Raw genomic sequence first — 26,369 nt, forward strand, 5'->3', positions numbered from 1 at the left:
AATCCCAGCATGCCCTGTCCCTTGTGTTGGAGCCTCTGCATGCTTCCCATTAGCGTGTGGCCCAGCTCTCCGTTGTTCCTGCCCGTTGTTTCTGCCTGTTGTTCCTGCCATCTGTGGTTCCCGCTCGTGACTGCTATCCTGGCACTTGTCTCCAGCTGCCTGCCTGCCTACTGTTTCTACTACACCTCGTCCGCCCTCACTAGCAAGCCAAGCCAGGGGTAGTGACCGGGGGTCGCCAGTTGCATCAAGTCCATTCCACCAGCAGCCCCTTAGACTCTCTGGTGCGGCTTACGCCATCGCTGGTGACGGTCCAGTGGATCCACGACTCCAGTCGTTACATCTGTCCATGTCAGGAACTGTCCAGAGCAGGAGAGGTTTTCTATGGAGATTTGCTGCTGCTTTTGACAGTTCCGGACATGGACAGAGGTGGCAGCAGAGAGCACTGTGTCAGACTGGAAAGAATATACCACTTCCTGCAGGACATACAGCAGCTGATAGGTACTGGAAGACTGGAGATATTTTTCATATAGAATTAATTTACAAATCTGTATAACGTTCTGACAGCTGTTGTTTTGAAAAATAAATAAATAAATAAATAAATAAATAAATAAAGTGGCAAAAAAAAAAAAATTGCACCATTTTTATTAGAACAAATGGTGCCAGAATAGTAAATCTGTCTCGGTATATTCCTTTAAATGCATATATGCAAATGTGCTTGTTTATATTATTATATTATATTATATCTCTAAAGCATCACACGTTTCATCTCTGCTAAATCTAGAAGCCGGCGATTTCATTAGATGACTGCACGTTCTCTTCCACCTGTGGATATGACAAGATGGATGCTCCTATACCAGGAGACATTATCATAAAGAAACATTGGTATTTATTTTCATAAAGCCCCTTTTTACGTCCCGCCGCCGTCCTCTCCATCCCCACACGTCCCCGGCATCATTGTAATCCAGTTTGGAGAGAATAATGCTGTGCGCTCACGACTTCTTGGCAAACAAGGGCGTCATTTGTTTTCCTAGGTGCACATTACCAGCAAGGGCTCAGGTGGTTAAACTGAGACATGAAAAATACATGCAGCATTTACCTTCCTAAATAGAATGGTATAATCGCATTTCAGCCCATCTTACCTAGCTCACTTACACTTTCACGGAGATTAATTCCCCGTTAGATTTCACTCACATGATCACTCGCAAGTGCCATTTAGCTAAATTTGTCCTGACTAGAACCTGCGCGGCGCAGGGTTTAGCCCAGAGGACACATTACGAGTCATTGCCGCCAGGCTTTTTCCTCTCATTAAAAGTTGATACTTCTCACAAATGAGGCTCCTGTTCGCTGGGATATTGCATTGTGTTACACTATTAAAAAATATTACTAAAACATATAATAATTAGAAGTTTGAGGAATGATTTCTCATGCAGCTCTAATGCAAAACGTCAATGGTGTAACGTATTTATTTATAGGGATGGAGCAAGATTGGAATGTGAGGGTGTAAGGGTGCCCGTTTCTTGTGGAAAAGAGGCTAATGATGCAAAAAGGAGGTACCATAAGGCCTGGTTTCTGTTTTTACCCCATCTCTGGGCTTCCTGTATGGTCTAGAACGCTCATATTACCCTGTTTCCCCCAAAGAAACGCTCCCACCAGGGGGAGCTCATTACAGCACACTCAAACAGCACAGGAGGGACAGCGTACGGTAAGGGGGCAGACAAGGGGATAACGGCAGACTGTGGCGGTAGGGGACAAAGAGGATGGCGGCAGGCGAAGGGCCTCTTGATGCCTTGCCTGCGAATTTACAAGTGACAGCCAGGGAAGTGAACATCAGGGTTGACGGCAGATGACGGTCTTCATGTCCTTCATGCAGCTGCTCTGCAACAGACGGTTAAGGTAGGGGACAATGGCGGCGGGCTAAAAGAATCACAGCTGCATGCCCTGGTGTTCTGTTTGGCGGGCATGCTTTGAGATAAAAACGTTGCTAGGTCTTAGTATCAGGGGAGGCCTTATGTTTAGCAATTCAGCAAAACCTCTACTAGGTCTTATTTTCAGGAAAACACAAATATGGTCGATCAATAATGTTGAGCGGGCCTTAATATGTCCGAGTGATCATTATTTTTATTGTTCATTATTGAGTAACGAACCTGATTGAACTCAATGGGTGGCTCAAGCATTTAACCAGGTGCCCCCCGCTCAGCATTCTATTCTTTTTTTGTCCCTGGAATGTTTAAACAAAATATATAAAAATTAGAGCAAATAATGCAAAGGGTTTCTGCAAGATACATTAGAATTCTGTCAGTATGCCGGCAATTGCTGGAGTTCTAATGTGTTTTGCAGAAACCTATTGTATTTTTCCAATTTTTCTTTTTTCATTTTTTTTTTTCAAATTTTTGTATATTTTGTTTAAAAATCCCTTTAAGGGACAATTTATACAATAAAAATAGAACAAAAATTGTTTACTCGAGTGAGTGGGAGATACACCTTTAAAATCTGATGACTGTTATATGAAGTTATATGATCAACTTTACCCGAGCAGAAAAATATACCACTTCCTGCAGGAACAAATCTCTGGCACTTTCTGGTCCCATTTAATTTAAGAGGTTTTTTTCCCCCAAACTACCCCTTTAAGCATGGATTATATATTTTCCTATATGTAAATGCGGCTGAATGGTCCCAGGTGGTGGAGCAACCACCATTGTGAGTGCCAGATACCAAAACAATATATTTGCATTCGTTATTAGGATTTTTCACCTATGGGAGAGCTGGTTGCATTGTATCCATGAATAGGTTTATAACTTCTAGCAATCTTCTAAGCCGATGACTTGCAGACAGTGAGGAGACAGGCAGGGAATGCTCTTTCCTCAGACGGCTTGGTGAGTTGCAGTCACATAAATGTGTTTTTATCAAGGTTACCAGGAATAGTGACAGCAGGTTTACAGATTTTAGCACCGCCGGCTCCTGGTGGAAACTGCATTTATTGCTGCAAAACACACCTTCAGCTTCATTAAATCCACCGGCACCATTAACTCACTGATCTCTTCCAGACTCTTAAACTCCAATTTTAAAGAATTCTAACAACAGTTCTCAATGATAATGTATAATAAAACCCAAATCCTGGGAAACGATGCTCGAGTGCTGTAATGAAACCGATGCTGATAATATAGTATTTGCATGTAGATATACAGGGACAAGCTGGGTAACAGTGAATTTACCTTCTGTATCTAGAATAGAAATTTTCATGACATGCTGAAAGCAATGAGGCATACCCCCCAAAGGATCATCACTAGAGATGAGCGAACTTTTTGACGGTTCAACAGGTTCGCCAAACGTTCAAGCAAAGGATAAACCCAAACTTGTTTAATCCCTTAAAGTAATATAATCTTTATTATTTTAGGGAATTAAGCGTTGCAAGAAATTAGTTTTCTGTATGCTAACTTTGAATAGACTTGATCTTTGTATATGCCAATTGTTTTCTACCCTGCCAGGTTGTTTTGTGTATATTTACTTATGACAGCATGTTTTTGTTCCAATATTGCTGTTGGAAACTGAAAACAGCAACATTGAAACAAAAACATGCTGTTATAATATACACAAAGCAAGCTGGCAAGGTAGAAAGCAATAACCATACGCAGGTATCTTGTCTATTGCTTTCTGCCCCGCCAGCTTGTAATGTGTATATTTACATATCACAGCACGTTTCCATTTCGTTCATAAGTAAATATATACAAAACAATCATTGACCTGAGTTCCGTAGGGAGACTCTGGGGGTGTGCAGACACAATTTTCTTAAACCCCTGAATCCCCCTAAGAAAGGTTAATCAAGAAAGAATACACTTTTTCCTGCAGGACATACAGAAGTTGATAAGTTTTGGAAATCTCTGTAACTTTTTGACACCAGTTGACTTAAGGACTCACCTGATATTCAGTAAAATCATCACTTTACCGAATGAGCAAACTTACCGAATGTTTGGGCGCATCCTAACCCAAATGCTTGGCACTTGACTAGTTTGCACTGGCTCGGCACTTGGAGTAGTTGGATGCAGCCATAGGAAGTGCTGGAAAACATAGATACCGCCATACGCAGTACCCATGTTTTCCTGGCAGCCCTAGGGCAGCATGCAACTTCTGCAGGCACTAGGAGTCAAATGCCAAGTGTTCGGGTTCTGACCAACCCGAATATTTTGTAAGTTTGCCAATCACTACTCATAGACAAAGCAGAGCTGTATATGGAGACACATGGAGGTCCGGTGTCAAGCGATATTTCTAGGAAACAATAGCTCAGAATCGGGCAACCAATGCAATACTAATATATTCTTACGTATGAAATCCGAGACATATAGAACTACAATAAGGTCTCCATAGACTTTAAAGTAAGCTAGTATTGCCTAATAGGAATATCAATGATGCCTTCTGTGCCCCATGCTCCCATTGTGGTGTTACTATACCCCAGAAAATGCTTTACATTCAGACAGGTCATTTTATTTGTTCACAGTCTATTTCCTTCTTGAAACACTGTCAGTCTTTTGTCTTTCTCCTCCTAGAAATGTCACCTCACCTGGGATGGTCGGCTGTCAGGATAAGAGAGGAGGTTATTGACGTGGAAGCACAGGGTTAATTATCCAGGGGTTACTCCTATTAATAATGAGGGCATTCTGGGATGTCGGACCTCCACAATTCAGTATCACCTTATGTATAATACTCTAGACTTGCACAAACACTCGATTCACTTATATATGGGTTTAAAGAAACACCCCACCAAATACTTTGGTGCTGGGCACAACACAAGGATTTTCAAAACTACCAGCTAGAGCTACAGCTTTGCCTGTCCAGGTATGATGGGAATTGTGGTTTTGCAACAGCTGAAGGGGCGTGAGTTTGACACCCCCGATCTAAGACTATGCATTTGGTCTTAGGCTATGTTCACACAACGTATATTTTCGTAAAAGTACGGCAGTTGTTGACAATTGCAACAACGGGCGCGATTAATACAAAAATATATGTTACATTACACATAGTATACGCTCTGGCCGGGATCTCTAGCGGCGCCGCTAAATCTGAAATGTAGGCCGCAGAGAACCTGTCAGTGCACAAAATGGAGCGCGCGGCTCCGGCCACGCGCTCCATTTTGTGCAATGGGGAGTTCTGATGCGGGCGCACACTGATGCGCCCGCATCAGAAATCATCGGAGCTAAAGATCATCCGGACGGTACTGCAATACCGTCCGGGATGATGTTATCTGACACCGGCCGTTCCATGACCCGAGTTGGTCACGGAACACCCGGTGTCATACAATGTGTGAACAGAGCCTTACACTGCAACATAACATTAGGAACACTCAACTTCCAGGGGGAATCACCTGTGCTCCTTCCCAACAATTGTCAAGCCCATGGAATAGGGGATAATCTGCGGAACCCTTTGGGCACTACTATACCCAGCTACTAGGGATGAGTGAATTTACAGAACTGGTGAACCAAAGCATTTCGCTAGGCTCAGCCATCGACTTGTCAGCCTGCTGCCTTTGAACTCCGTACCACTCCTCTCCAGGTGCCTGGGAAAGCTGGATCAATTCCTGGGAAACTTCTTCCAGTTTCCAGTCATTACCCCCATACTCACCTGTCCCATTGCTCCCCAGCAGCTGGCCTCTCCACCTGGAGCTCCACTCAGCATCTATTCAAAGAGCTTCCGATGCAGGTTGTCTGAAACACAGCCTGTACCAGCAATTCACTACTCCAGTGTTGCGGCCCCAGCAAGCCCCTCTTTACAACAGGGGCATGTTGCTATTGATCGCAAGGCATGCTCCACCACCAACATGCAGCACCCCACCCCCACCGCCCCGGATGCAACGCACATTGCTAACATCAAGCCGACAGCAACCACTGAATCAGCACACATGGCGGGCGGGAGCCATGTGCAAGGATGGGATGGTGGTGGGGCGCTGCGCAGTGGCCGCAGTGGTGGTGGACACTGTTACTGATTGATGATTACAAATTACAGCGCCCCCTAGCTGTTGGCACCCTGTGCCATCACCTGGCTGGCACGGTGCTAGAAACGGCCCTGGCCGACCCTAGTGAAACGCTTATCAGCCACTTTGCAGGCTCTGCCCACCCCGATATCTCTTGGCTGGACACCACATATACGCCTATATAACATTTCATCCACTTTCAGTCTTTTACTACAGAAATGACCAGCTTGATCTGAAATCCCCCAGTTTTTTTTTATAAAAAGATCCTCCATATGCCGGAGAAGCTCAGACTTCTAGGCACTTGAAATTATCAAGGAATTACTGAACCGCGTTTCCTCCGTTGCTGCTAATTAAGGGGAAGATAATAATAGGAGGATGTGCTAATTAGAAAACTCTTGAAAATCTGGCCTCACCGTCACCTCCAGCCTTGATCTGCGCTGCCCTGCGTTAGAGTGGAAGGAGTGCGGCGGCTGGCTCCCATAATCTGTCATCAGGAGGGATATAACGATATAGTAGAAAGTCTACAGCGAGAATCCGCAACGGTCGCTCATCATCACCTTGATACAACCTGAAAGATGCCTCAATGAAGGGCAAAGCATCACCTGGAAGGACAGCGCTCGGCGCTTGTTAGGTGAAGGCCTATACATCAGTGATGTGAGAGACGCCGGGAACATTATGTCACCTCCTGACAGACAGCAGAATATAAAGAAAGTAAAGTAGTAATTGGAAAAAGTTTAGATTCTAGTAGATGTAAAGGTTTAAGGAGCATTTCCCTCTGAATAAATGAAAAAGTAAAAATATGGCAGTAAAATGGTTTTCTGATACTGTCATTTCTATGGCCTATCTTTATTTGAGCAGTGGAGACCCATATTCTAATAACCCATCTACCTACTCAACGAAGAGACCATTACACACTAGCCAATACCAGACATGCCTCTTATTCACCTGTGCTGTACAGTATGGAAACCCATACAACACCCTATTAAAGGGGTACTTCCCCACATTTTTTTTTATATATTTATTTATTTTTAGATCAACTTGTACCAGAAAGCCATACCGATTTGTAACTTACTTTTATTTAAAAATCTCCAGTCTTCCAGTAGTTATCAGCTCAGCTGCTGTATGTCCTGCAGGAAGTGGTGTATGACACAAGGTTACAATCTGCAGAAAATAACAAAACCCATTGATTTCTATGAGAGAATCTGCAAAAAATCTAGGTCCACACTGGGACATGTACTTTTTTTCAGGATTGGTTTGCATCCATGTAATCTACTGATTATGTGAATAGCTCAATAGACAACAATGTGCACTAACTCGAATACCGAAATACAGATCCAGAGGTTACGGGATGTGTGAATAAGGCTTAAAGCCCCTATTACACAGAGCAAACAAGCGCTATTACACACGAGTAGGGAGGGCTGCCTGGGCGATCATTAGATCGCCCGGGCAGCCCATAGCAGATAGCAGCTGTCTGCTGCCGCTGCTCCTATTCCAAGGAGTGACGGCAGCAGATTGCTGTTATATTAGTCGTTTGTCTTTCAGCATCGTTCATGTTGGCTGATCGTTGCCTTCTATTACACAAGACAATTATCGTCCGTAACGGCCGTCTCTTGTAATAGGGACCTAAGTCTCCAGAACATATGACACACATCACAGATGGGTGTGTCAAAAGCTGTGATATCACTAGGGTTGATTCCCCCATAAATTCTGCAGCACAAACAAAACAAGAAAACAAAAATAAAACTAATAAACTTATAAAACAAAACAAAAACCTAAAAAAAATCATTTAATGCTGTTTTCGATACCATCCATTACCTTTTACTCTATACAAATGTATAGAGAAGTCCCTTGGCAGGGTCTAATATCTGTATAATGTACGGCACAACTTCCATCTAGCTGCTGTGCATATATATAATACATAAGATATGCTTATACAATATGGGTAGAAACTACCACCTAAAAGCTTAGGCTTCTTATGGTTTTCAGCAGGGAATAGTCTGACGTCCTCGTCCAGTACAACGTGTTCCTTCGCCTTAGTGGAGACTTTGTTTTCAAGTAGCGCAGCTTTCCTGATGCCCGGAACAGTGATCCCATTATAAGCCTCCTAGTGAAGAGTGCGAGGCCCCGGGACCTAAGCGATATCTCTGGCTGATGTATGGCCAGCAATTACACAGATGTACGGCAAAGGCGAAACCAGTAACTTGGAATATAAACTGCATATGGAATACATATTGCACACTTAAATAGTAATTATATGGTTGAGAACAGTGTCGGCACACCTGTACATTGAAGGCATGCGAGCCCTAAACATCTGTCCGCATCCACCTGCCAGGCACCTGTTCTGCTATTTCAATGTCATTTGATTACTTGAGATGTAGAGCCTCTTGTAGGGTAATGAGTGATTTTACATTCTACATGATTGAAAACAGGTGTTCCGAGGCTGTGCAATTTTAGGCATGAATAATTCAGCTTCTATAGAATATGTCGTTCCAACATGGCAGCGGTTTTCCTGCAGACATGACCGGGCACATGCATTACAAGCCTCTCTCTCCGTCTGGGAAAGCAAAGTTTATCGGTCATGCATCGCGAAACGCGGAACTGTTAGGATGTGCATGTGGGTCTGGAACGAATGCTACGGTGTATATTACGGCCTCAGATACAAAACCAATGCCATTTATTACAGCACAGCCGCGATGTAGCAAAAAGAGTCCGTGAAGCCTCATTTAAAGGTGAAATCCTGTGAAATTATAAAAAAAAACAAAAGCAGAATGCAAGGGGGGGGGGTGCAGGAACATCCGTCCATGTGCCTCTGCAGTGCTGTTACCAGGTCTCGCTGATGGCCGCCACATGTCATATTCATCTGGAAACCAGGTACGTCATGTACTCAGCTCTTCCAGCTGCAACATCACGGCCCAACTGAGTGGTTACCTGCTCAGCCAGTCAATGACTAGAGCTGTTTCCTGCCCCAGTCATTAATTGGATGAGCGGGCAGCCACTCAGCTTGGTACGTGACATCACAGTTGGAACAGCTGCAGGCGGCTTGCAACACCCAGTTGTCAACTTATTCATACATTTCTAGAAACAATAATAGAGGAAAGATACAATGTATAGTTCTATAGAAATTAGGCTAAAGTACCATACATGGTCATATACCCGAAATACCACTATGTACTATGCAATGTAATATCGGCAATATTATTACTATTGAACCTTGCTATTCACTTTATGTATTCGGTCAAGCCTATATATTCCTATATATTTACATTGTAAGGCCATGTTCACATGGCGTATGAGGTCACGGAGCGGCCGGTCTCTGAAAAGATCATCTCGGATGGTACTGCAGTGCAGGCCGAATGATCTTTATGGCTGTAGAGTTCTGATGCGGGCGCATCGGCGCGCGCCCGCATCAGAACTTCCCATACCACACTGTGAAGCAAGAGGCCGGAGCCCCTCGCTCCACAGTGTGCACTGACATGGTTTTCTACGGCCGCTATTCAATGAATAGCGGCGGCAGAAAACTGCCATATCAGTTCTTTGTGGCGCCGCTTGGGATCCCAGTCGGAGCGTATACGATGTGTATACGCTCCGGCCGGGATCCCATAGAAGAACATGCAGCGTAGCTATTCGTACAAAGTACGACCGTTGTTGCTGATTGCAACAATGGCCGTACTTTTACGCTGTGTGAACATAGCCTTAGTTTGATGAAGGTACAACATATTCACCTGTTCACCTGTAAAATATCCTTCTTTGTCATTTAGGGCCGGCCGTCAAACTCACGACCCTCCAGCTGTTGCAAAACTACAATTCCCATCATGCCTGGACAGCCGTAGCTTTAGCTGTGCAGGCATCATGGTAATTATAATTTTGCAACAGCAAGTTTGTCAGCCCCGATATAAATTATATGAATGGCAATGCCCCCATTGCTTTGTACTGTGGACCAGGCAGGACATGATTTGGACAGACTTTCAGCCTGCATCAATTCACTGACAGCAAGCAATGGTTTTGCAATGCGGTGGTAAGCAAAGCAGATTATTAGAGGGCATATATCAGTGCCCAGTGGCGTGTTGAGGTGCCATCAGGTTCCCCTCGGTGTGCCCTATATCTATTACACAGATACTGGTTGTGGTTTCAGCGTGCACACCCTTGAACAATTCCAGCTATTCGCTGGCCTTGTAGGATGGTATGTCTGCCATTAACATATTTGTTTTCTGGTACATTCTTTTAGTGCCACAACGACCCACAATTCCAAACAAAAAGATTCTTCAGACATGAAATATTTCTTAAGAGCGGCAGTGGAAATGAGGAGCTGTCACAGTGCACGTTACCACCAGCTCAAGGATTTTCTTCTTGAAGTGGAACCGGGAAAGAGGCAATTTTCATGTGTTGAAGGACAAGTGTAAACATTCAGATGAAGTATGCAACTTTAATTATGGTTTACCAAAGAACAAATTTAAGGGGAATCTGCCATTAAAACAAGCATGATTCAAATTACCTCTAAAGACAGCTTGGAGCGCCGTGCTCAGCGCCTCGAATCCCTGCCAGTTTGCATACAAATATAGGATTTGATTGCTGTATTATTGGTACAAAGTGCTATCATGTCACTTACCCCTATATAGTTCAATCCCTTGTTCCTGTTATTGTGTTGCTTTGCAGCAGTGTCATAAAGCATGGGGCCCTGGAAGGAAGGGCGGTGACCATATCTGGAAAGAAGTATCATTGCAAAAGATATTTGAGCTATGAGTTCTAGTCTTGATTTTAAACCAATATTAGGTCCAATCCTAGGGCATGCAGTTTGCTAGAACTTAACGTCAAATTTGATTTAGATTTGGTGACTGGTTCAGATTCATATAGGAGCAGGGACCTCTGTCTTTTGAGAGGAGTCCCTGCTCCTGTATGAATCTATATCATGTACTTGCTCATGTACACTGGGCATATATTTCCAATATAATAAAAAGTGACTGTGATACAGCATTCAGTAAGGGACCTTAAGCTATCAGAGATTAACCCCCGGGATAGTGTGTTGGGTGAGCATGGGTTGTTTATTATTTGTGGTGTGTCACGACATATAAATGCTCAGAGTACCCCTTTAATTTTATTGACTTCTGAATAGGATTTAGCAATAGCAGTTGCCTTTACTGGGTCCTAATGGCCAGATTCAGATACCCCTAGGACTTATTGTAGAGCAGAAAAGGGTGACCAGCAAGCAGTCATAAGAAAAATCATACAAGCACATTTGAATATCAGAACCACAAGATGCTAACTCACTATTAGATGACCACAACTAGAGATGATGATATGAATGATGATTTAATTGGAAAATAGAAAACACTCTTGTAACTGTCGGACGGTGTGTTTCACTTATCTGGGGAAAAGATGGAACAAGGATGCACTATAGGAAGAAGACAAGCCAGCGGGGGCAGTTTGATGGGCAATGTTCTGCTGGAGACCTTTGAGGACTTCATCAAGACTGGCGTACTCCTACTCCATTCTAAAAAAAAAAAAAAAAGCCCCGCCCACTTTCCATGGCCGGATTTACTGGAGGCTGGCCTCCCTGTAACCTCTGCAGCAATGCTGGCAGAACCCATACAACCTATAGATATGACGCTGAGCGCGTGCACTCCATGGTGGAGATTTATCAAACATGGTGTAAAGTAAAACTGGCTGTTGCCCCTAGCAACCAATCAGATTCCACCGTTCACTCCTCACAGACTCTTTGGAAAAATAATCTGATTGGTTGCCGGGGGCAACTGAGCCAGTATCACTTTAGACCATGTTTTATAAATCTCCCTCAATATCTTTAATTGACCATGGCGAAGCATTCTCTGAGTTCTGAGTGTTAAACCCCTGTAGTGTCTTGGCCACCATGCTGTAGCTCAGTGTCATGGTGCTGGAAATCTTCTTATAGCCTACGCCATTTTTATGTAGAGTAACAATTCTTACTTCTCCCCAGTCACACCTGAGACCTTGTAACACTAATAAGTCACATTACACAGAGGAGAGAAAATGGCTAATTGGGCACAATTTGGTCATTTTCACTTAGGCGTGTACTCACTTTTTTGGCAGGGGTTAAGATATTAAAGGGGTATTCCAGAAAAGCAGATTGTGGGAGTTTCGACCTCTGTATCCCCCGCCGATCTCCATATGGATCCCCGGTTTCTGTATTATGAATAGAGCCGTGGGTACGGCACGTGACCTATGGAGCCGACGGAGCTGTAACGGCGTACTTGGCTCTTTTTGACGCTCCTTAGCAATGAATAGAGCTTCAGGTCACATGCCGTACCTGGGTCACATGCCGTTCCTGCAGCTCTATTCATAATACAGTTGGGGCCTGAAACAGAGATCGACTGGCGATACAAAGGTCACGCCCCCTGATCTCTTGCTTTTCCCCTATCCTGTGGATAAGGGAAAAGTTATTTTTCCTGAAATATCCCTTTAATGGCTGTGTGCTGAGTTAGGAGCACACACCACATGACACTGTTATACAAGCAGTATACTGACTACTTTAGGGCATGTTCAGACCTCGTAAGAGACCGGCCATTCCGTGACCCGGCTGGGTCATGGAATGGTCGGTTTCAGAAAAGATCATCCCGGCCAGTACTGCAGTACTGACCGGATCGGATAATCTTTTGTGCTGCTGAGTTCTGATGCGGGCGCATCCCTGCATGCCCGCATTAGGACTCTCCACTGCACACAATGGAGCGTACGACCAGAGTCGCTCGCTCCATAGTGCGCACTGACAGGGTTTTCTACGGCTACTGACAGGGTTTTTTATTCATTAAATAGAAGCCGCAGAAAACTGACACGTCAGTTTCTCGCGGCACTGCTAGGGATCCTGACCGGAGTGTATACTATGTGTATACACTCCGGACAGGATTCCATAGACGGCAATGTAATGTATATTTACGTATTAATCATGGTCGTTGTTGCAATTGGCAACAATGGCCGTAGTGTTATGAAAATATGCGTAGTGAGAACATAGCCTTACCTTGTATTACATCTTCAGTGTTGTCCCAGGAAAAAATATAGTAAAAAATTTAAAGGAACATAAGGGGTGCACTTAATTTTGTGAGATGTTGTATATGAAATAAAATGGTATGGAAGTTTTCGGTTACATGAAGTGCGCTCAGCTGTAATGTTTCTTGACTGATATGTTTTATATAGACTGTCCCGTAAGACACTAGTTGCTCGGCAAGAATTCATGCCCAGCCCCCCGGGGTCACCATAAGACTAATGGAGTCCCCAGCAAATATGTTGTGTGCTCACGCAGTTGGCATTCATGCTCATAGCGTCTAGTATGTTCCAGTGTGACGTGGAAGCTTCAGTGACTGATGAAAGACATGAATCCAAGCAATGCTTGAAATGACCGAGACTGCGGCATGTCAATCACCCGGACACATTTGTCCAAAGAGAATTATCCAAAGAGAATCCAGAACTGTAATAAGTACAGATGTTTGTAATGTCATCTATATGTAGTGTGCAACCCAAGCCTGTAACAGATGGGAAATCTCTGTCCACGTAGAGTAAGAAAGAGAGAACAGCTCTATTAGGCGAATGAAAAAGGGAATACGTACGGCAGAAGAATCCCTCCCTCTACTAACACTCAGATTTGGTGGGTTAATGCCTCTAGTTACAACTCTGTGAACTCTGCTACATCTGTACCTTATGCAATTCTATGCAGATACAGAGTTAGCAGCCAGGCTTGGCTACATCTCTATACGTACAAGTAAGTTTAGAGTTATGGATGAAATGTGTGATGCATTTTATTGACTCCTGCTGCTCTCTATATATATATATATATATATATATATATATATATATATATACTGGTCATTGGGCCCTCGACTAAAGATATCAATACAGTTGCACTGGGGCCAAGAAGTTTGGTATATGTCGAGATGGGTTCCACTTGTTAAACCCCTGAATAGAAATATTGTGTTATACATTAAAGTGTCGCTGTTATTACAAAAATCAACAGTAGATATCAACAGTGATATAAAGCATGTTTTCAAATTACATACTGTATTATTTTTGTGTTACCATGCTTTATAATGAAGCATTATTCACAATATCAGGGAATGTGTGAAGTATATTGAGTTAAACTGCATTTTTTTTTGTATTGTAATGTTGTTTCTATTCACTGACAGGTAGCATATGCTGAAGGAGGTGTAAGGGTTAACAGTTAACTCTGTGTTCAGCACATGCAAGTCTGATACCTGCTTGTTGGAGATGATCCGCCTGGGTTCCTCCCTTCTCTAGGCCTATCAGGGCCTTACTTTAGTGTACTCATTAACCTGAGGCAATGGGCTTACTAGTCACATCAAGTAGGTTTCTCTTGACCAACAGCAAGCAGCCCCTTGACTCTATATGTAGGGGTGGAGAGGGCCATGTGTGAAGTTCAATCCAAAGTTCAGTCTAGTGTGGTAGAGGAGTATGAGCTGCTGACTGATCCTGTGTGTTCCTGTCCACATGAAGATGCAATGCTAAAACACCAAGGGTTTGACTACCACTGAGGGAACCAGTCTGTCCATACTGAGAGGACCATCATCTTCCAGTCATGTCCTGAAAAGTAAAGAGGTACTGCAAGTCTAGCCAGGGGTTGGAGAAGTTGCGAATTGCCGAAGGTCCACACTGCTTTTGCCGAGTCCTTTTCCAGTTAACACCAAAATCAGCTCCTACATGCTATAACATTGGTGCCAAATAGTCCTGAATCCACCCTACGTGTGTCTTATCATAGCAAGGTTGGATTCACTGGACAGTATCCTCTAGTGGAAACCCTGTGTCAACTGCTACTTAAACTCCAACCCTGCAGTGTGAACTGTCTACTATATTCCTGTATCGCACCTTAAAGAAATTTCAGGAAAAGTTTTAAAGTTTTCCCCCGACTCTTTGTGACTGATGTCCACCATCAACACATTGTAGGAAGGGGTTACTGCTATATAATTTTGTTTGTTGGGACTGTGGGAGAGCTAGTGTACCACTCAAACCACGTGAGAAGTGCCACAGCGGTACTGTATCACTTGGCGTTATAACATCCAGTTTTTTTAAACTTAGGCCATGTTCACACAACGTATATTTTTGTAAAAGTACAGCCATTGTTGTTGATTAATACGAAAATATACGTTACCTGCCCTCTATGGAAACCCGGCCGGAGCGTATACACATAGTATAAGTTCCGGCCAGGATCTTTTGCGGCGCCACAGAAAACTGACATGTCAGTTTTCTGTGGCCGCTATTCAGTGAATAGTGGATGCAGAAAACCCTGTCAGCATAATAACTCTGTGGCACTAAAGATCATCTTTTCAGAGGCTGGCCATTCCGTGACCTGGCCAGGTCATGGAACGGCCGGTCTCCTACAGTGTGTGAACATAGCAAAACTATATAACTATGTACATCCCAAACTTACAGACACCATGTACACTGAATCGTGTTATTAGCACACTGTAATACAAATCGCACCTGTTTTTGTTATTTTCTCCCACTATGACAGCTTATGACAGTATAAATGACATCTCCCATAGGGAGCGCTCCCTCCTACAGACGGCATAACACAGATCTTCTACTCATTTATTGCAGTGTTAATGTGTTGTTTCTCTAAATCTCCAGAATATTTTGATTTCCTACCTTAATTCTGTATCAGAGCACGGTCCTGACAGCTGTTCTGCTCATTTATGATCATCTTACAGCGAGAGTCGCAACTCACATTACATCCCCCCTTGTTTTTCTGTCCTTTGCTTTATAATAAATACAGGTAAAAGTGAACACATCAGCTAAAATGTAAAATACAACGGTAAAGACAACATAAAAGTCTAAAAAAACTGTAGCAGCCAGCAATATAGTGATTGGGAGCTGTATTTTAAAAAAACAGGGCTTTATATTCCCTACATAGGCATAAAGTTAAATGATACCATTTTGTAGGTCTGCAGTCACCTCTAGGGGGCGCTTAGGAGCTTACTGTGCACAGTTAAAGGACAACTCCAGCGTCAGCAAAAAAAAAAAAAAAAAACACTAACAGCCACAGACCCTATACTCACCATGCCTCTTAAGTCGATAGCCATTCAAAAATTCTGCCAGCCGCGATCCCCATCAACCTCGTCCGCATATTCATCTTCGTCCTCACTTCCGGGGTCGCACAGTATGAATGAGAGTGAAAAGGATGCCAATGCGCGTGGGCACCGGCAGCCTTTTCATTGGCTGGATCACATCACATGGGGAGGAGAAAGAGGCGGAACGACTCCAGACAGGTGACTGACACACATTACAAAGTTATATAACTTTGTAATGTGTGTTAGTTAAGGAAAAAAAAACGTGGAAGTTGTCCTTTATTACATTGAATTACATAAAAAATAGTATACGGTCTGTTTTCGGTAACTACTCAGGGAACAGATAATCTTTGTGGGTTTAGGTTCTGTTGTAGACTAATGTAAACAGATCCCATGAGGTCCAGCAAAGTTGATCACATCTGATGAGAATGATGGCATCGATCAATAGATCACTTGCCACTGGAGACATCTTTTTTATTTTTAACCTGAGATTTACTCTTCAGCCCACTCACAGACTGACAGGGCAGTGCCACGCCCAGTGATTGGCTGAACAGGATTTTGGTGGCTACAGGGGGTGCCGGAGAATGAGTGCACCAAGGGAGCCTGGACAGGAAAATATAGATGAGTGAACTTTGTAAACCACCGTAAAACACCTAATTGCCTTCAAAAGCCTGTCATGAACACTATGGCCCCCAAGGGGTTAGGTGGGGACGCATAGCCATAACTATGAAATTTGTAGGCAGGTGGGGGTGGGTGTAAAAATAACAAACAAGTTATCTCACCCACCCTCCATACCTTGTTGCGCCAGTAGGTTCCATTCGCCACAGCCGGGGTCCTGTATCTCTGATCCTGGCTGAGCAATTGCCCGTTCAGCCAAGCAGTGATTGATTTGCCGGCAGCAAGTCATGCCATGACCTGGCTGCTGCAGGAGCCGGGTACTGGTTTCCTGCAGAAGATGACGTCCAGTGGCAGTGAATGGGACCCTGGCGATGGCTCTACGAGACAAGGGGGACGGGTGAGTTAACTTGTCTGTTATTCCTTTCCCCCTCGCCTGCCTGCAGATATCAAACTTGGGGGGATTTCTCTTCTAACCCCCTGAAGGCCAGACTGGGGGGGGAATTATACTTACCCACCCAGCGGTGGTCTTTAATCTTCAGCACACCCGGCATAAAGCATATAATGTAGGTCTGCGGCTGAGGTTGGACACCCCTGGTGCCGCTGATTGGCTGAGCTGTCTCCTATCAAGAGACTGAGCATGCTCACTAGACACTAGTAATTAGTTAAATTCAAACTGATCATGTGACATATCCTGTAAGGGTCGTAGACTTTAGTCAACCTTACTATGGATGGAAGACAACAGGAAGCTTCAGGCCAAGAGGGGGATGGTGGAGGAGCAAGGTCTCCACTTCCCCGTAGTTATAATAAATGGCGATGGTGGTGGAAAGCCATGATCTCTGCACATGTAACTATCTTCATATATCCAGTTTATTTTTTTTTTATTTATTTTTTTCCTTCTCTCCTCCAGTCAAAGAGCAGCTCGGTGCTAATTACAATTTAATTCAGTTTAGCATTTTTCTGTCACTCTTGGCTAGCCATGTAAAAGATAGGCAATGGTGCAGCAGTGATTACACAGTAATGTGATGTTGATAGAACGATCAAACCATGCAACCATATTATCATCAGCAGCATCTTCACAGAGAACTGATGAAAAAGAAAGGGATTCGGATGAAGCACTCAGAGGATGATGCTAAATTCTCTACAATATGACAGAACAAAGGGCTCCTGTTCACTAGAAAGGCTTCTGTGTTTGTGCAAGAAACGCGTCCCTCAGGCTGTTAACGGAGGAATTCCGCCTTGATGTATCTGTACTGTAAGCCACGGCAAGTTCGGGAGAGATGGAGATTTTTTATTTTTTTATTTTTTTTAATGTCTTATAATTATTCTCTGCTCTTTTAATCTTTTTTTTTTTTTTTATGGCAGTACAACAAGTAAATGAGATACACATGTTACACAGGCGATTACATTACAGTTTAACAAAGGTAAGTTGCTCTCTAGCAAATAACTCAGCCCTAGAAATGAGACTGTGGGTTCCTTTGTACTAAAGAGATGTCACTATATAATAAAAAAAATGGAGAAAGCTCGGAAAAAAAGGGATATTAGCCCTTGTGCACATTGCAAAGCAGTGTGCACAGTGTCTGTATGGCGGCAAACAAGGCTTTGAGCATTCTATGCGTCAGTGTAAGTCTCAGTACATTAGCCTGTTTCAAGGGAGAAAAACTTTCTTGTAAAAAACAAATATATATATAAACTCCATATTTAAATGAAAAAAAATCCAGAATCAGGAGATAACTTATTCTATAACTTATTTAAATCCACCGCTCCAGCGCTGAGATTTTGACGTTTTCAGCAAACTAGCTTTAACTCCCCTTGGCTGCAAAAGCCCAGCAATGTCCAGTCCCTTCTCCCCTATCTAATATCCCTATGCCCACAAATACTGTATATGCCCACTCTGAAATTTTGCAGTCCAGGAGAAGACCCTGTAGCCTTTAGTTTCCAATTAGCATAACAATTCTAAAACATAAAACTCAGCGATGGAGTGGTGGATTGGAATAAGAGTTATATCTCCTGATTCAGGGTAAGAAGTCTTATTTTATATTGTGTTTACTTTAGTCAGCAAGAAGCTGGTGAGCGTTCTGATTTACATACAGGAGGACACGGCAGGACTGTTTCATGGCTTCACATCTCTTTTAGAGAAGACTTTAGATTAGTTAAAATTTTCTTGTTAAATACAATGGCTCTTTGTGGGTTGGATTTGAATCTTGCTGCCTGGAGAATGTGGATGCAGGCAGGGTTGCATATGACTGTATCCATATCTTCCAGGCAGTTTCGGACTATATCCACCTTCTCCAGGCAGCCGGATTCAAATGTCAATCATTCAAGTTTGTGCGATCCCAAACTTTTGGAAAGTTCGCTCAACTCTAATCAGCAGATTATGAATCTATTGCCTGCAATCTCTCAGTTTCTAAAAATGTACAGTCTTTAGGGTGGGATTTTAAAATCGGACATCTATTCCCAGCATTAAAGGGGTTATCAAGTTGCTACAAAAACATGGCCACTTTCTTTCAGAGACAAAACGACTCGTGTCTCCAGTTCAGGTGCGGTTTACAATTACGCTCCATTCACTTCAATGGAACTGAGCAGCAAAACCCTGCACAAGCTGGAGACAAGAGTGGGGCTGTCTCTGGAAGAAAGTGGCCATGTTTTTGTAGCTCTGGATAACCCCTTTAAATGGAATGTACAGCATAATATAACAGGATAGGTTAGAAATTGTTTTATCCTGGAAAACCTCTCCCCTTTCCCTATATAGGTTGAGGCAGAGATCTGCAGCTGTCCTCTTTATATATATTATGACTCTGTAAGCACTTAGGCTTTGTTCACTTTAAAGGGGTATTTCAGAGAAAAAAATGTTTTAACTAGTGGCAAAAGTTATATAGATTTGTGATTTGTGAAAAAAAAAATCTCCAGTCTTCCAGTACTTATTAGCTGCTGTATGTGCTTCAGGAAGTGGTGTATTCTTTTCAGTCTGACACAGTGCTCTCTGCTGCCACCTCTGTCCAAGTCAGGAACTGTCCAGAGCAGGAGAGGTTTTCTATGGGGATTTGCTACTGCTCTGGACAGTTCTTGACAGGAAAAGGGGTAGCATCAGACTGGGAAGAATACAACACTTCCTGCAGGACATACAGCAACCGATAAGTACTGGAAGACTTGAGATTTTTAAATAGAAGTAAAAATCTATATAACTATTGGTCACCTGTTGGTTTTGGGGGAAAAACAACCACAACATTTCACCTGAGTACCCCTTTGAGATTTAGAACCTGTGCCACAGACACACCTGAAATTTTCTGGTCCTATTAACAGATAAATCCATTTGGCAATTTCAGGTGTGAACAGAACCTTACAAAGACCCCACAAGAAAGAGAAAAAAACAATAAAATGCAATAAAAATCTACTATTTATCCAAAAAACCAAGATGGACTCATCATTTCATATAGATTAAAGAAAAATAAAATGTTGCGTTCCGTGAGACAATGCAAAGCCCAGAAACGTCTCGCAGAAGAAAAAGATTCCTTGTTGGCCCAAGAAGAAAGTCTTTTAATCCATCCTTTCCAGAACGGCAGGCACTGGAGCGCCGCAGCTTTAACTCTTTAATCAGTAACACATGACACCGCGCTAAGGATCCAGACTTCCTGTTCCGATGACACTTCGGGTGAACTGATCACGCCGAGGGTTTTGATGTGACTGACGCATGTGACGCTTTGTATATATATATAGGTCTCGCTAATAGCGCACACACCTATTATAACCTTGAAAAGCTTCCAAAAACTCTTTAGGTTTCCCTCGAAAAAAAAAAAAAAAAAGTTGACTTTGTTGCCAACCTAAACAAACCATAATCAATGACGATCAAAGGAGCCCCGGCTGTCCTCCCTCCCGGTACTATGTATTTGCATAGTAATTCCGGTACATTCCAGGGAACTAATAGGATCATTTCAATTCTTGTGCAGCATCTCAATGGTTACACAGTCACCATCTGTGTTTTTGTTAACCTGAATCACATATGAATTCTGTTATTGCAAGGTAGAGAAACTTGTTTAATGATTCTTAATCTCTTCTTTAATTAAATCATGCAGCCAACCTGAAAAATCTATCTTAATGCAAATGAGAGGCATTTTTTGGCATTCATTTACAGTAATGCACTAATAAGGTTAATTAATGGAGGGTTATATCCGCTTTATACAGATCTTTATGCCACATGCATTTTAGAGCACGTTACTTACCCCTTAATACCGTACCTTTTAGAGTTGTAAACATTTTGTGCTGTGCATAATTTAGCAGATGCCGGTATATATTCCGCATCCCGAGAGTTAAGAGCCCATTGTCACAGTTTTCAGGTCAGTCGTGGCCATTGGCGCCCCCCATCCCGCCATTAAAATGCATGGGGTTTTTATATGGTTCAAGTGCATTTTAAGATGGTTCTTCACAAACGTTTCTACGGAAGAGAAAACAAAAAAACTTCTAAAGTGGTCTTCAAAGCATGAGGCTGTTTTGATATAGATTTCGGCAACTTTTTTTTAGAATTCCATTCGGGAACTTGACTTTGTATGAGGTAGGGTCATATTTCTTGGTATGAGGAGTCTGCATTTAAAGGAAATGTGGCATCGGAGAATGTCTTTCTATTATTATTTTACAAATTTTTGTTGATTTTTTTTTTCCTTCAAGTTTTCTATTTAAAGGGGAACTCCGGATAAGAAAAACTTGTTTTCTATTAAAAGTACATTAAAAGTTATATAGATGTGTCTATACAATGTATTACCGTATCTGTACGGTTCTGCCACACTGGGAGCTGATAGAAATCCAGGAAGTGAAAAAAAAATGGCCCCTGTGCCAATTCACATTGTCTCCTGCTCCCTCTGCTCTCCCCCCTTAGGAAACAAATATTCCATGCCTCTGTCTCACATTGTGTGTGTTTGCTGAGCACAGGCTGATGATGCAGACAGGGGGCAGGGCGTGATGTCACAGGAGGCTTGGCTGGATCCCCAATCCCCTGAGTGATTCACCATCTCTGACCAGCCAGAAGCAGGTGCAGCACTAATTTTACTGATTATGATGGGTAGGGGACTGTGATGATCAGCTGAGGGAAAGCATTGCATTCTGGGAACTGCTCAATCAAGAAGGATAGAAACACAATACAGAACAAAAAAAACCCCAAACAAATGGATCTTTTGGTAGTTTCAAAACTGGGATAGACAGGTAAGTAATGCCATATGCTTCTGCAGAAGTTTCGTTTTTTTAACCTCTACCTGGAGTTCCCCTTTAACCATCTGTTTTAAATTATTCTGGAAGTTTGCAATCTGGCCACTGAGCCTAATAATAAAGTGACACTTCCTATTCTGATGTGGAGTTTGGCATAATGTTCTGGGTAAAAAAAAAAACTGCAGGAGTGCCGAGGGAGAGGAGTAGGCATCGTGAGAGGCTGTGATGAAGAGCTGACGACAGCAATGCATTCTGGGAGTTGTAGTACTGAGCAACTGTTCAACCATGTTTTAAATCAATATGGAATTTTGCAGTCTGGCCACTGAGCCTAATAAAAAGCTGATGCTTCCCATTCTGTCCTTATCATCACATACATGATTTCATTGAAGGGTGATATCAGTATATAGATATAACAGGATTGGGTAATTTGCAGTAGGTGATAACCACAGCTTTATTCCTTCCCCTCCCTGCACAGGGCACAGAGCATGCCTAGAAAACTCTCCCATAGAAGAGTATCCAATCTTACTAGAATGGGTAAACCTGCTACTTAGTCGCTAATCATCCCATATACACCCAAAGGGGACTCCTTTATGGTTTTTTGAGATGTGATTACACTACCCCAGATGTCCTAACACTTTTTGCCTGCATAGATCCATTCTGTAACCCTTTAGGGAAGGTGGATGAAGCCAATGAAGTGCATACACAGCATGATGCCTTGTGCTGATCAATGCCACAAGCAGAGGAGTAGGCAGTGAATACTTCAACCTTTGCAGATGTGCTATATTACAGTTCTGCAGCTCTGGGGTGCTGTGGGAGGGGAATAGTCAGGGTGGGAGGACTATAATGGAAGGCTGAGGGAAAGCAATTATTTAAGGAATTGTAGTAGTGAGCAATCGCTGAAATAGCACAATGATCATTCGAGAAGAAAGACACCACCAAAAAAAAAAAAAAAAAATGTTTTTTTGGTGGTTTCAGAACTGAGCAGAAAGGTAAGCAAAGCTATATGCTGCTGTAGTATTAAACCCTTAGATTTTAGTCCCAAAAATGCATGTTAGACTTTCATTTGATGCATGAAGATTCCCATATGTTTAATCCTATACAGGATATGCACAAAGAGCACAGAAGACTCGTCCCGCCCATAGCGCACTCTGGCAACTTAGCATTTTTTTTAATGAATGTGCTGTTAGTGATAAACTTCCCTGATAATAAATTACTAAACTTATTCAATATTATCAAATGCAGCTGCTAAGAGCATCAGTACATAAAACCAATATCAGTTACCGTTAGCTAAATGATCTATTATACCGTATTAATTCTGTTACCGTGTTTAGTGAGGCCATTAAGTATCCACTGATTATCAATATATTGATATAATGGAAGATCATAAAGAATTACTGTTCCTGAACATACTGTATTACTTATTGTGCTAATATAGGAATGTGAACAATGACAAATCGCTTCAATCTCTGAAGTCTTCACTTGTTAGCGCAGTTATGTTCTTTATAGGAGTCATATAGAGACATGTGGTACATGAGGTTCATATAGATATATCATGATTTATATAGAGGTATATCTCAAAATAGTTTAGTATACTGCAGATTGGCACTTATATGGTAAGTGTAGCTCGCTACTGTGGATGTTGGTTTGGGTGTAGACCCGTACTTCCCAAGATAAAGGTAAAGTTCAAATATATGATGTACATCAAGCTCCATTACATAGATTCTGGCACATTCAAAGTAATCATAATGGAAAATCACTTACTATGTGAAAATGTACTTCCATTTACTGGTTCGGACCGTTGAGTGTGATGATTGTTTGAGCCGGGAGTGCGCCCCAGCCGGTGGCGTGGCTTCTAACAGCTTTGGCGTTTCGTTAGTGTTTTAGTGCAACGTCACAGGAATTGACCACAGAGTCTCTGGGGAACCAAAATTATCCAAAGTTTAAGCATAACCTTCCACGGCGGAAGGGTACGCTGAAACAGAGCCTTATATATTGGCTCTTTAGCTACTGGCACTAAGGGCATCAGGAAAGTAGTTAAATTAGTAGAAGCTGATACCAGGGTAAAAAACTATTACTAGAGAAAAGCCAATATCAAAGGGTGATATAGTAAATGGTCCCGGTCAGTCCCGTGTTTTGAGACTGAGACCAAGGCTCCGTGGCCCTGTTTGCATATTTATGTTTCCCTGGGGGCAATGCACCTAAGATTTCATCGTATTAAAGGCTTTAACCAGCAGCCAACAATGTCTTCTTTGGCTGGTCTCCCTGAGATCAGTGATCTGTTTGCCATATGGCTCTACTAGGCAATGCTCCCCCCTATCCAGAATCCTGCTCCACACAATGAGGGGCAACACCCCAAAACAGCTGTCTGAGGATGAATTCATGGCTTTGGTGTTTCCCTGGTCATATCATCACTCTCTTAATTGAGTTGGATATTGACTGAAGGTGCCACTTAATATGATGGTTTTGGTGGTCTCCGTACAGGAGCCATCCCTTTGCCAGGTCCTTTCCTGGAAGGATATGTGGCTAGTCACGTATTTTGAGACACATACCTGAGGCTCCATAGACCAATTTGCATATAGTTAATAGGATCTGAGCAGAAATGCCAAGTTCAACAATGTTCTCCAAACCCGAACGTTCTGCATTTGACTCCTCACGTTGCAGCTTAGGGAGTCCTGGAAAATATAGAAACAGCGTAAAGCCATTAGATTAGATTCAGCTTTAAGGAAGACGTCCCAAGGATTATAAAATCCGGCAGCCGGCAGGGGAAGGAGGGATATTGATTACAAGAATTAACTTACCTCTACCCATGCCCGCCGGGCTTTCCGGAGCTGAACGCCACTCCAGCCACTGATTGGTTAAGCGGCCAGTCCATCAGCCAGGACAGGGCTTTTCCATAACGACATCACAACTTGGGGAAAAATGCCTCCCCGGTCCTACCACTCACCATGGGCACAGGGAGAGGTAAGTTAGTACTTGTAATCAGTTTCCCCCCTGCCCCTGCCAACTGTTGGATTTTATGATCTGTGGGACTTCTCCTTTAACAGTCAATTCAGATTCATACAAGAAAAAAGAACTTCTATACAAGAAATAGGAGTCCATGCTTTTGTATACTGTATGCCTCATGGTTCATTGTGCAGAAACAGGACACATAGGATCGGATCCCAGCATAGGATCTGGGATCCGCACGAAAACTGTGTACAGGAGCAGGGACTCCTGTCAAACAGAAGGGGTATGGCTGGCAACTCAGTTAACAAATGCTGGGACAAAAACATAATTACTTAGCTCTAGGCAGGACATGCTTGCTGGGCCAGGAGCTCAACGTATGGGAGCAGGGACTTTTGTCTTGGACTGTACATTGTAAGTTAACCAAAACGAAAATCCACAGTGATATTGGTTTGGAAAGGAACTGATTGACTCATAAACAGTAACAGGTTTAGGACCTTTGTTTAATGGGCAGTCATGGGGCCCTTGAGGACAGGGAGGTTATTCCTGGTTGGCTCTGTCAGCTTTCTTATTGGGTAACCTGAATATGTTTAGCACTGTACCTGAAAGTGCTGCAGGATTGAATCAAGGGTCATGGATTTGGTCTAGATGGTCTAAAGTGAATAGGAGGTAGTCGCCTTTCTATCTACATAAATGGGTTGTCAACATCCAGGCAAGCACTCTTTTTACAAGAGGTTTACCTATAGGGCTGAGAACATAGTATACTTCTCAGGCTGGTAAATGGAATCCACCATATTTCACTCACATGTGTAAAGTTGGTTTAGGAATAGCTGAGGTTTGGGCTAAGCCAATGCATACTTATACATAGGAAGAATATGAGATCTCTCTGAGGACATGTGGTTAGAGGTGGGTGAGTCTCCAATGAATTCCAAAATGAAAATCACAGACTTCACCTGAATCTTATCCTCCTGAATTATTTCTACCAGCTCAAAATATGAAAAAAACTTTTGAGAATAATGTTCTGTAGGAAGAAGGCTGTGCAGACTTTACTCCATGCTGTAGAATAATACAAGTGAATTAGGCTTTTTGCTTTGTGCAATTAGAAGAATCACAATCTATGTTGCTTTCTTCTAAATGCAATATCCATTGTTTTCTAAATGGGCGGAAATATGGAGAAGCATGTGACTTTATAACATAATAGAGACAATGGCAAACAGAGTCCCATTGTTCTGCATTTGACTACCAGGGGCTGAAGAAGTTGGATGCAGCTCTAGGGAGTCTGTAAAAACATGGATACAGTTTATGGCCTATGACTATATCTATGTTTTCCAGGACTCCTTAGGGCTGTTTCCAACTTCTTCAGCCACTGGTAATCAAATGCCGAGCAAACGGTCTCGAGCATGCCGACTGCGCTCATCTCTATAATCCATTCGGACTATATTTTGATTTGTGAAGCCATAACTGGGTTATAGGGGCAACCAGTAAGAGCAGAGAAGCACTGTGTAATAATATAGGATTACTTCTCTAAATGCAAAGGGACAATTTGATGAAATTGAGTTGTTGATATTATATGAGTAGAGGACCACATTCAAACAGCTTCTGCTATTTAAGCC

This window comes from Dendropsophus ebraccatus, chromosome 9 (assembly GCF_027789765.1).
Source record: "Dendropsophus ebraccatus isolate aDenEbr1 chromosome 9, aDenEbr1.pat, whole genome shotgun sequence".
NCBI lineage: Eukaryota > Metazoa > Chordata > Amphibia > Anura > Hylidae > Dendropsophus > Dendropsophus ebraccatus.